The sequence below is a fragment of the Sander lucioperca genome, chromosome 9, assembly GCF_008315115.2.
Source record: "Sander lucioperca isolate FBNREF2018 chromosome 9, SLUC_FBN_1.2, whole genome shotgun sequence".
Classification (NCBI taxonomy): domain Eukaryota; kingdom Metazoa; phylum Chordata; class Actinopteri; order Perciformes; family Percidae; genus Sander; species Sander lucioperca.
This window is the reverse complement of record NC_050181.1, coordinates 21,470,884-21,482,432: the sequence shown is the minus strand read 5'-3', so window position 1 is coordinate 21,482,432 and position 11,549 is coordinate 21,470,884. Positions and strand designations below refer to the sequence as shown.

The window sequence follows — 11,549 nt, the reverse complement described above, 5'->3', positions numbered from 1 at the left end:
CTTGTGAAACATTACGATAGGAATGGGTGGCTGGGACATTAGCCTTGGACTCGACAGACATTCATGAACAAATTCGCCGTTTTCTTTTACGAAAATATCACTCGTCTGGCGATTGTGTGTGTCTCTACCACGGCCTCTGACTTTAAACCACACAGACACCAATCCCAGATTATCTTGTGACATTCATAGTAAGCTTGAGTTATAAAACGGTGTCCAACATATAACAAACAAGCTAACAAAACAAAGACACACAAGCCCAAACCTGATAATTCACTTTTCCACACCTGCGTGTACCTAATATCCAAATCGCTATAAAATGGGAGTTGACAGTCATGTGCAAATTGGTTGAATGAGTAGTAATGTTTAGTGTAGACTACCAATGTGATGAGAAAGATGCATGTCTGTGAAATTCAAAATGAAACCAAATGACATAGATAGAAGTTGTGTCACAAGATAATCGGGCATCACTCGTTGCCACAGCTATCTCCTCAACGTTACGTGGCAACACCTCAGAATGTATGTGTCATGAAATGAGGTTGCAGCAGCGTGGAGCGCTTTGAGGTCACAATCTGACAAACATCCGGCGGCAGACAGAGAAGAAGAAAAAACAAGACCAAAGAATATTTCAGTTGAAAAAAAACCTGCAGCTGTTGCAAAACTTTCAGGAACTTTGTGCTAATAAGAATAAACATATACATATATGCAAGGGCAAAGTTATGGCCTTGCATATATTTATACGTATGCAAAGTGGATTTGGGATCTCCACTTTTGAGCAAAATAGAATTTTTTTGCATATCAGACTTCAGATCAAACAAATTTCTGCATTCTGGTGAATTCTTCTGCAACAATTTGTGCCTTTAATGCACCAAGTTATGGTACAAATGTCTTTATTTATGTCAAGGAAATTATAATAGGTTTTTGGGGGAGGTTGCACTGGCCAGTTTTGATTATTGGGGGGTTGTAACCCCTGTAAATGTAGCATATTGATATATGATCATCATCATCACCCAGCCCTTGCAACCCGTTCTCATTCCCACCTCGTCATGTATACAGAGGCAGTGGGCAATGAGAATGTGTTGGAATATGTTTATGTTATGTATGCACCATCCACCAATGAAACGTACTTGTATGTGTTACTTACCTGGCAGTAAATCCTTTTGTGATTCTGAAGAGTCCAGCTGCCGCTGACTTGAATACGAATATGAATACGAATACGAATACAAATACGATAAACTTTATTGTCCACAGATGTGAAAAATTTTCTTTGGTTTCACCAAGAATACAAGACAGACAGGACATTACAAACACTACATGGCCAAAACAGCAAGACGGACAAAACAGACAATACATTTCATAAAAAGTGACTTTACAAAGGTTATATTTACAAAAGTAAATAAGTAAATAAATAGATAAGTATAGCCTACTAAAAATGCTTGCTGTGCATAAAAACTGCAGCCCGAAAGTCTGCCTCACCCTACGTTCCATTCTTCAGTACTGTTCCCAGTGTTATTTAGCACCTTCACAGCATTGGGGACGAAGAATTTCTTAAAGATGTTTCTATTTGCTGTTGGTACTCTAAAACGCCTCCCTTAGGGTAGGAGTTCAAATTCGCTGTGTAATGGATGGGAGGGGTCACTAATAATTTTCTCAGCTTTGTTTGTAATGCGTTCCTTATAAATACTGCTTAAGTACTTCTGTGGCTTCCCTATAATTTTTGAGGCCATGCTCACTATTCTCTGCAGTTATAATATTCAGCTCAGATGACATGTTTGTAAGGAGAGTCGTGTCTTGTCCAGTAGGTGGTGTTCTGCAGGCTTTCTGTTTGCTTTTCCATGAGACGACAGTGCCATCTTGTGACTTTTCTTAAGAACTGCTGCTCTCAAATCAACAAGACCTGAATGAAGCAGTTAGATAGATAGAATAGACTTTATTATCCCCGAGGGGAAATTAGTCTCAGGCATAGTGCTACAATCTGTTGCTTCACAACAGAAACATGTAACAGAAAAAATATTATAAAATCAACATAAAAACATAAACATCAGATCAACGAAACATCTTTGGACATAAAAGAAGGACACACATGACATTACAGACAATACGCCAACTTAAATAGTAATTGTAATAATTAAAGTGCGATGTGCAAAAAGTGCTGCTGTATTTATTGCACTTTTACTCTGTTGTTTAACTGTCACGATTGTGAGTTTCTGTTGTAGTTTTTCCTGTTTTATTTTGTAGTTTCTCACTCTCCCTTGTCGTGTCTTGTTTTTCGTCCTGCCTTGTGTTTTCCCACCTGTCTGATTGTCAGCCCCGCCCTGAGGTTTTTTTCACCTGTTCCTGAGCCCTTGTGTCACCTGTCCCTTGTTTCAACCTCGTTACCTAGTGTACCTTTAGTCTCTGTGCTGTCTTTGTCTTGTGTTGGTTCATTGTATGTATTTTCTTGCTGTCTCGTCTAGCTTCTTGACTTCATGTCTTTTGGGTTGTTTTCGTGTGTGCCTGCCTGCCTACCTCTGGACACATTTTGTTTGTAAGTCTTTTTGTCGTTTAAATTCCTCAAGTCTGCATTTTTGGGTCCAAGCCTCGCTATTTCCCTGACCGGAACTAATATCCAAATTGCTATAAAATGAGAGTTGACAGTTATGTGCAAATTGGTTGAATGAGTAGTAATGTTTAGTGTAGACTACCAATGTGATGAGAAGGATGCATGTCCGTGAAATTCAATATGAAACCAAATGACATAGATAGAAGTTGTGTTACAAGATAATCGAGCTTCACTCGTTGCCACAGCTATCGCCTCAACGTTATGTGCCAACACCTCAGAATGTATGTCTCACTCACTTAATCACGGCATGAGACAAATATAAGACTGACAACGGAAAAGTTTTGGAAAAGACACGGACATTTGCCGTAGCCAATTGTTGGAAGGCATCAACACAGTCACCTTCATTGTCAGTCTTCAGTTAATTTAAGAACTGTACAACTTCAGTAAGTGTATTGGTGTTAGGCCTGCTGCTCCTAGGTAGCTTCTCTGCCTCTCCTCTCTCCCTCCCCCTTTGCCTGTCCTAATTGCGGGAGTGTAGTCTGATGTGTGGGAGTCAGGGTTCCAGCTGCCTCTCATCTACCACAATCAACCTCTGCTTCATATACCCGGTCATTCCTTCACTCTGCGTCAGATCATAGTCACAACGACCACCGTTTGTCTCGGTCCAGACAAACCTTTGCTATCTGTTTAGTTATTTGTATGTTTGCCTGTCCTGATCCCTTCTCTTGTGACTCAGCTGCCATTGGAACCTGACTCCTGCTACTGCTCCACTCCTGCTATCCACCGAATCAGAACCACCACCACCACCGGACCCCACCACTAGCTGGCCTACTGTCTCTCTCTGACGGACCCGCTCCTTCCCGGCATTCACCTGACCTGTTCGCCACCTGGAAACCTGGACTTGCCTTACCCCCCTGGAAACTTGGACTGTACACTTAAGTACTTTGAATAAAACCTGTTAATTCACACTCCTGGCTCTGCGTCTATCTGCATTTGGGTTCTGTTAATTGGTCAAACCTAACAATTGGAGATCTGTTTATATTTTAAAACTGTCTGTAAGTAAAACATAGGCTATGTCGGAGGGGTTTACACTGAATGCAGAGTGGAGACAGCTGTCAGCTTTGGCAAAATGTGATCACTCCGATTAACTTGTGATACATCTGTAGGCATTTAAAATAGAAATGTAATTATATTTCTGTCAGGCTGTGTACTATAGATGTTATGTTAAAAGCTACATTGGCATAGCTACAAGTGTGCCGGTGCCACCCACAGTGGCAGCTGGCACACCTAAAAGTAGATGCAGAATAATTTTTTATAGTCTTAATATGAAATGTTTTTCTAAGCTTGGGCTACTGTTGTTGACTTGCAATAGTTGTTTCTTTTTAAATTTAACTTCTTCCAGATTAAGCAGAGTGGAGCGTTAATATGTAGGCCTAATAAAAGATATTCCAGAGGTGCACATTAATCTGACAATAAATATGGCACACCCAGTTTTTCTAAAGCACACGTCTCTTTTCTGGCTAGAGTACTGCTACAGAATAATCACGACATTCTTCACTATTCATTAAGCCTACTTAGTCCAGATAACGCAACATGACTGTATACTCTCACATTGCAACAAGGGTGGCAGGAGTTGGATGATTACGCCCAGGTGTAGACAACAACAATGATCAGGAGGCTACATATGTTTAACATGCCAGAAGTTTGTGGGTTTGTGAGGAGTTGGTAAGATAGTTATACAGAGTGAAAGTGAGTGATGAGTGAATGTTCTTGTGAGTGATGGTGGGTGAGCCAGTGTTGTAGTACTCAAGACCGGTCTCAAGACCACTTTTTGAAGGTCTCGGTTGTCCCGGATTTGACCGCGTTTTTACTGTCTTGGATAAAGAGGACTCGGGATTTCATTTTTAAGACTGGTCAAGACCAGGGGTCTCATTTATAAACGTGCTGTACGCACAAAACGGGGCTGAAAATGTGCATACGCCACTTCCCACGCTAAGGTTGTGATTTATAAAAAACAAACTTGACAGGAGAATGTGCGGTCCTCCACGCAAACTCTGACCCATGCGTACGCACATTTTGGAGACAAAATAGGAATTGGCGACGCAGATGGTGAGGTGGTGAAGTAAAGTCAGACTGCAGAAAGTAAATGGGAATAACGATTACTCATATTTTCAAATATTGATGCCTCACGCACATTTTTTCACTCCATATCATCCACGTTACCATGAAGATTAAATCCAGCAGTGTTATTTGCGCTTGTACTGAGTGATAATTGTTCTATAAACACCTCAAACTCAAATCTTGTTCTTAATGTTTAATCGGCGCTGTCTCGCCGTCACATTGTCCGCTACGGAGCGCAGGAGGAGGGGGATCGCCCGACTGCATGGAATACAGGATAGCATCAAATACCCTACCATTAGATAACGGCAGATCACAGTGTAAATAACTAAATATCTGTCTTTAAAACTGTGCATATATCATCAAATGTCAAAGTCTGAAAATACAGCCGCAATCGTTACCCTTAATGTCTTCATTATCAGTCCGAACTTTAATACTGTTTGTGACAAAACCTGCATGAAGAAAAATGTGTTTGCCTATTAGACTTTCTTTCGTCTTCAAATTGTATCTCGGGGTGGGGGATACCACTAGTTGATGCTGTGTTGGCAAGGTGTTGACAATCACAAATTGTTGTAAACATACTGCGGTGAACCCGTGCGTTATGCTGCATGATGGCACTGCTGGCCCTGCAGGAGGACTACGCTAATGGAAGAAACAGGAGAGAAAGAGACTTCAGGGACCATGACGATGATGGCTAATATGCCGATTTTAGATTCCCTAAAGCTGTGTGTATGTCCCGTTTCTCTTACATCAGGGACCATGTTGGAAAAAAGTGTTTCTCACTTTTACATGTTATCCCTTGGATACCCCCTACCCCCCCTTGTTGTCTTTCTATATTCATAAATAAAACCAAACCAAACCAAACCATGTACTGAATTGGGTCCAGTAGAGAGGGCAACGGGCTGGAACCGTGCCATGCCGGTCCAAATACAGGTATTCGCCACTCTGGGGGAAACTGGCTGTATTAAATAAATATTATATATAATCTTCAACTTTATCAATAAGGCTTGTTTGGATATAATATATAGTTCTGTTAAATCTTATTACGTCTGGTATATTGAAGCTGTCCCCAAGTGCCGTAATGCCTTCCGTTTTGGACGTATTATTAATACATGTAGTTATAGATCAGGGTTCCCTACACTGTGCAAGAACAGGCTGAAATTCTAATTCAATTTGCAGCAATTCCTGAACGTCTGAGAAATTTTTGGTTTTTCTCCGCCAGTCATGATTCGTGTAACAACTGCCAGTGTCAATCATATACTGATCAGCATTCACGAGATGCTTTGCATTGACTATTTATGGTTGAAAATGGGCGTGTACAGGGCGGGATAAGAGGCTGATCCACGTACGCACACTTTTTTTTGGCGTACACCATTTTGGGCTTTTGGGCGTACGTTCACTTATAGTAAGGATCCTATGCACAGTTTTATAAATGAGACCCCAGAACTGCAGGGATTTCGCTAAATTGCCTGTGCATTGTCTGATTTGTTGTTGATTGTCTGCTATGTGGTAAAACTTGCAAATGCAACCAAAAACTTGACTTATATCTAATTTAAAATGTATTACAGTAAACCCCCCTCTCCCTGCCCCCCTTTACACAGACTCCCAAGAAAGTGAATGTGGGAGACAGGAGAAGACAGCTCTGGCTGTCTAACACAAATATGGTCTTGGTCTTGACTCAGTCTCGCCCTGTTTTGATCTTGACTTGGTCTCACGCTGTCTTGGTCCAAACTCACCTGACTTCACTCCTAATCACGGTCCAAACTCACCTGACTTCATTCACTCCTAATCACGGTCCAAACTCACCTGACTTCACTCCTAATCACGGTCCAAACTCACCTGACTTCACTTCTAATCACGGTCCAAACTCACCTGACTTCACTCAGTCCTAATCATGGTCCAAACTCACCTGACTTCATTCACTCCTAATCACGGTCCAAACTCACCTGACTTCACTCCTAATCACGGTCCAAACTCACCTGACTTCACTTCTAATCACGGTCCAAACTCACCTGACTTCACTCAGTCCTAATCATGGTCCAAACTCACCTGACTTCACTCACTCCTAATCATGGCCTACTCTATAACTCCCACGCATTTCCTTTGTTCTGTCTGGCAGCAGCATGAAGCAGCATGTCCCCACAATTCAGAGACAAGATCCTATGGTTGTGCATGATAAAGTGAGTTTACTGCTTTCTTCATATGTTGTGTTACTTTAATGGTTATTAATAAATTGGATGTGATTTAAGGCTTGACCAGTCTGCCTGTTTGCTAAATCTCTATTATATACTCCTCCTGTAGGTCATGTACTGTGGGCCTCTTGTTTTGTTTTTTGATGGGACACCACCACCATCTTGTGGATTTTCTCAGGAACTGTTACACAAATCAACAGGCCCTGAATGAAGCAGGTAGTGTCTGTTAAAGGATGTAAGAAGGATCTTTGATTTTAACTTTGAGATTCAGAAAATGCAAAAATAGTCAGCCTACAATCTATGAATCAGATGCTGAGATTTACATTATTATGCATCTGCATAACATGTTTGGAATCTTCATTGAAAATGCCAGAATATACAGCCCGGTTCAAAGTAAACACAAGCTGGATGGTAAGAAAAGGGATTTGTTTGTAAGAAAACATAAAATTCAAATAACTTTATTTATCCCCCAGTAGCAAAAAGCACGAGGTGTAGTTCTGACAGATAAGTAAAAAATAAATACAAACAATGCCATATCCCATGATAAATAATAATTGAAGTTCAAAAGTGCATGAAAGTGCAATAAGAGCAGCAGCTTTATAATAAAAAATGATTGTCCGACACACAACAGTGTGAAGAAACAAGAAAGAAAGAGTAAGTGTGGGACGGACAGAGAGAGAAAGGACACAAATGAACCAAGGCAATGTGTAGTCTGTGGGCCCTATTTTAACGATCTAAGCGCACGGCGTGAAGAGACGCTGACCTGACTTCATTCACTCCTAATCATGGTCCAAACTCACCTGACTTCACTCACTCCTAATCAAGGCCTACTCTATAACTCCTTTGCATGTCCTTTGTTCTGTCTGGCAGCAGCATGAAGCAGCATGTCCCCACAATTCAGAGACAAGATCCTATGGTTGTGCATGATAAAGTGAGTTTACTGCTTTCTTCAAATGTTACTTTAATGGTTTTTTGTAAATTGGATGTGATTTAAGGCTTGACCAGTGTATATATTGGTAAATGTCTTCTGCCTGTTTGCCTTGAGAATACAGAAATAATAGTGTGTAAGTACCAATTGCACACGATTTGTTAATTGTAGCCCTCAAGGAAATATAAGTATCATTATAACCTGATTTAGATTGTAAAATGTCTTGTAAATGTATGTAAATGTAATGTTTATCTGTTATGAAGTTCTCTACAGTTTCAGCAGTGGTAGGCCTACCCCCCGGGTTAGTTTACCTATATGTATTGTTTGTTAGGTACCTAATTGTTAAGTTTTGTTGTTATATATTGATTAACTATTGTAATTTGTGTCCCTTTCTGTTTATCATTTATAGAAAAAACTATAACCGTCAAGCCTGATCATCTGCCTTTGCCCTGAATGTGTGCAGAGACAAATGGCTTCAATGGAAACAACAGTTGTCCTTTCTACATTCTTGCCGATGTACCAAGGTGTTGTTAAAGTGCCCATATTATGAAAAAAACACTTTTTCTGGGATTTGGGGTGTTCTTTTGTGTCTCTGGTGCTTCCACACACATACAAACTTTGATAAAACCATCCATGCTGTTTAGAGTGAGATACGGTTTCTGAATGTGTCCTGCCTTCAGTCTCTGGGTGAGCTGTTCAAAATCGGCACGGCTTGTGACATCACAAGCCGAAACGAGCTGGCTAACCACAACATTAGCTCGTAGCGTTAGCATGCTAATGCTAATGCTAATACTAGCATGCTACCTCGTTCTCAATAGCAAAGCACTGCTACAACACAAGTTCACCATAATCTACAAAAGAGCTACTTCCATGTGCGCCCTCATTTAGAAGTCTCCCAGCTAATCCTGCCTTGTAACTGACCAAAGTTGTAGAAACAGCCTTTCTTTTACTGTCTATGGAGCTAGCTAACCAATCCTAGCGATAGATTCTACACAGTGTAATATTGACCCAGCTTTACAGGTGGCGTTGATTTCAGTGGGTCTATATGATGCAAGCTAGAAACGTATTGTTAAAATATAATGTAAATCTCTATATTATAACATATAGCATATTGTATTGCTACAATGTATACTACTTCAGTTTCCTTACATTTTAGATGTACAGTATACAGTGTTTCCTAATGTGAATGTCACAAGTCGACCTGGGATTCTGTGTCTCCATGGCTGCATGCAGACTAGAGACACACTCGCCAGACAATGGATTAAATTTCATAACAACGGCTAATATTTGCATGCATGCCTGTTGGACCAGAATTAATGTCCCAGCAACCTGTTTCTATGGTAAAGTTCCACAAGACACCGACAAATTAATGTGAAAGAGAGGCAAAGCGATCAGCATGTATATTTCCTGGTTAGTCACATTGGGTCCTCAAAGGCCGTGCCTACACCACATCTGCCTCTTTCACCAGATGATTCAAACACCAGTTTATCTCAAACACCGTTCTCATCAGGAAACAACAATCTTCGAGCTACTGTGCTACACGCTGAAAATGTAAAGTTTTGAAGATTTGGATGGTGCAACAAGGCAGGCCTGCTTGTTTCTTTCAGGGAATGATTTGTAAAGATTTATGAAGAATAAGTTTAGGTCACTTCCTCTATAACTGGGACGTTTTTGGACCGATTGGTGGGATTGCTGTGGACGAAGTACAGATACATTGGTAAGAGCCAATGAGGTTTAACCATGTATCAGCTAATTTAAATAACTTGCGTTACTGTATTGTGTCAACAGTTAACTTCATTTGATATTCTATGTAGTGTTTTCTTCTGGGGGGGGGGTGCAAATGATCCCCCCAAAACAAGTTCCTTCCTGAGACTTTAGCAGAGCCACCGTTGCTGCGGCCGGAGCTTAGCGCCACCAAAAATGATTGTGATTGCTTTAAAGAAATGCAAACAACCCAGAGTGTTTTTTTTCTTTTTTTTTTCTACTATCCCAGAATGCATTTGTGGTGTAGCCAGAAGGCACATTGATTATTCATTTGAATAAAGAGGCTACAAAACTTTGATAGTCATACAAGGGAAAGAACTAGGAACACACAAGGAATACTGTAGACCCATAACACAGATAATGGAAATGTTGTTACAACATGTATTAATAAAAAAAACAAGGATTTAACAGTATAAGGTAAAATGTTGTAGTGTTCTGCACAATACACATATCAGATGCTGACAGGACTCTTCCTGTAGGTGATGTACTGTGGGCCTCTTGTTTTGCTTTTTGATGGGACACCAGCACCATCTTGTGGTGTTTCTCAGGAACTGTTACACAAATTAATAGGCCCTCACTCTCTAGGTCCTTCCCGACCGCATAGTACTTGTACTTTTTAACTTCTAAGCGGTTCTAAGAACTACTCTCCCCCAAAATCTTTTTTTCCGTTTGCATTCCCACTGGCCAAGTGGCCATAGGGGTAAGGGAGTGACGCAAGCACGGCAACGGTCTTTATAGCATCGTGACTAAGCGCCACATACAACAACAAAGCAGCATGGAGGCCGTACATGGCCAGCAGTGCCTGCACCTCCGCATCAGTCCACTTTTCAGAGTTCTGCATTCCATCCATTCTCGTAGTAATTCACGTAATGTTTTGCTCAACACAGACGGGGCTTCATTATACTCGGAACAGACCCCGCCTCTGCCTGCTGCGCTGTGGACGTGTGTGTGTGACGGGCGGCGAGCCGCAGGACACGCTTGTGGCGTTTAACTCCGACAAGACAGTTAACCACAGGTTCCTGTTAATGCTATGATGGACATGTGTTGTGATATTTAAACAAACGAACCGTCAACGGCGAAATAAAAGCCTCTTATTTACGAGAGCGGTCTGAGAGACCTCCAGCTCACAGGTGTGTGTGTGTGTGTGTGTGTGTTCGTTCTGAGAGACCTTGCCTCACTTGATGGAGCTTCTCAACTCCGAAAACTTTGAGGCAAATTGTCAATTCGGCATCAATTTTCGCAAGACTGCCTATATTCGAAATCTAAACAGTTAATTTCTCACCTAAAACGTTGTCAGAAGTGAATTTAATGATGAATAAGATGGTGAAAATTGTTAAAAATGGCCCGTTGTTGCTTTGTCTGCAAGTTCCGAGTTGGCAGTGGGCGTGACTTATGAGTTCGACCAATCAAGTACACCTAGGAAAAGGGAAAAGGGAAAAGACCCTGCTCTGAAGTAGGAGCTAAAAAAGTACGCTACTGAGGCCAGAGGAACTTAAAAATCCCCAAATTTTTCCTGTCGGAACACGACGAAAAAAGTGTTTTAGGAACACTTAGTTCTAAAAACTGCAAAAATCCCTCCGGTCGGAAAGCCCCTTCTGTTAAAGGTACACTGTAGTGTTTTAAGTATTTTATTAGCTAAAATAAATGTCTTTGTAACCCACCCCAAATTGGCTGGTTGTGTTTAAAGTTTTAAGCAGGGATAATATGATTTGTGTGATCAATATTTGTCATCATTGGACATTTTGTACATTCATCCAAGCTAATTAGAACTGAAGCTAAAATATTCCTTCAGATGTAATACATGAGTAAAAAACACAAAGTATGAATTTCCTATTTTTCACTTATTAATCAGACACAAATAGCTCAGGTTATGCCACTTTGTTTTAATCGAGTCATTTTAATTTTCAACACTTTTCAGCAGTGGCAAACACTTTGCGGTAATGCCCACTAGGTGGAGTTCTTTCCTTAGCCTGTTTCAGAGGGAGAAACGGCGAACATTTAGCTCTGC

The 11,549-nt window shown here is 40.9% G+C and overlaps 1 long non-coding RNA gene across 1 annotated transcript; it reads left to right on the top strand.

The window, feature by feature from the left end:
• The first annotated feature begins 2,441 nt into the window (after window positions 1–2,441).
• On the top strand, window positions 2,442–8,330 carry LOC116052718. Its single transcript, XR_004105631.2, has 5 exons — window positions 2,442–2,524; window positions 6,777–6,837; window positions 6,959–7,065; window positions 7,720–7,780; window positions 8,187–8,330. It is a non-coding gene; the product is annotated as an uncharacterized LOC116052718 (long non-coding RNA).
• The last annotated feature ends 3,219 nt before the right edge of the window (window positions 8,331–11,549 follow it).